At 60.0% G+C, this 1,104-nt stretch overlaps 1 protein-coding gene across 3 annotated transcripts in view; it reads left to right on the plus strand.

Moving 5' to 3' along the window:
* Positions 1-1,104, plus strand: part of Tbc1d2b (TBC1 domain family member 2B) — an 83,234-nt gene that overhangs the window by 3,143 nt on the left and 78,987 nt on the right. Inside the window, exon 1 of one of the 3 annotated variants that reach the window (XM_010619491.3) lies at positions 7-124. The exons of the other annotated variants lie outside the window; for them this stretch is intronic. The gene's annotated coding sequence lies outside the window, so the exon portion shown is untranslated. Of the gene's footprint in view, positions 1-6; positions 125-1,104 lie in introns of those variants that run through there. 3 annotated transcript variants of the gene reach the window in all.

The raw sequence follows: 1,104 nt of genomic DNA on the forward strand, positions 1-1,104 counted from the left end.
GGGCCGCCTGGACATCGCCGACGCCTGTTTCTGCTACCCTGGCGCCGACGAATCCGCGGAGCCCGGCACCGAGCTGCCCGCGCACTTCCAGGTGCACAGCGCGGGCACCGTCACCGTGCTGAAGGTGGGCCGTCCCCGCCCCACGGTCCGTTCCTGTGGCTGCAAGTGCTGAAGTCCCACAGCCAGTCCCTATGTCCCGTGCTCCACTCCCGGTCCCCACGCCCCGTGGCCGCACCCCACACCCGCATGCCCAACTCTCGGCGTCCTCACGTCTGGGGTCCGGCCCGTTTCCCATGGCCATTACTCATGCCCAGTCCCTGGCCCCCAAGTCCCAGTTTGGGCCCGGAGGCCACTACCCACGTCACGCTTCCCAGAGCCCGGCGCCTGGCTCCTGTGTCCCAGCTCAGGCCCCATACCTACAGCCAGTACCCTTGTCCCGCGTTCCCGCGCCCAGTCCCTATTTCCTCTTGCCCTGGGGTTGGTCCACGTCCCAGCCTGGTTCCCATACTTTCCCCGCCATCCCACGCCACCTCCATCTTGCCACAGTCGGCCTTCTAACCCCCACCCTATCCACACTTGCTTCCTCTTGTCCTTTCTCTGACCTTGGTCGGTGGGGCTAGGGGCTGTTCTGTTGGATCTGTCCTCGGGTCCTCAGGTCGTTGACTCTTACCTCCCTCCACACCCTCTTCATCCTGGCCCCCAATCATGTCCTCACCCCACCCCACCCTCCCTCAGATGTCAGTGGCAGCCCTCCCAGATATGTAGGCCTCTCTCCAAGGGCCACTTTTCTAACTGCGTGGAGCTTGGTACAGTATGTCTTTTAACATATCTGTACTTGAGCTGCCTCTCCTGAAAGGTGGGTAGCTGGACTGTCGACCTCACAGGAGTGTTGGATTAAATGATTCACTCACTGCTCGTGATTCTAGCCCAGCCTGGGCAGTTTAAGCAATTTAGCAGACTTAAGGGTGGATGGGCTGGGGACAAGCTCAGTGTGAAGGCCGTGCTTCAATCTCCAGAACCACACAAAACCATTTTGAACCAATCTGTAAATGTTAGTGGACAGAGTCAGATGGCAGAGACCCTGATATGATCACTGTTTTCTCT

This window comes from Fukomys damarensis, unplaced genomic scaffold (assembly GCF_012274545.1).
Source record: "Fukomys damarensis isolate Sample0158 unplaced genomic scaffold, DMR_v1.0_HiC HiC_scaffold_25, whole genome shotgun sequence".
NCBI classification, from domain to species: Eukaryota; Metazoa; Chordata; class Mammalia; order Rodentia; family Bathyergidae; genus Fukomys; species Fukomys damarensis.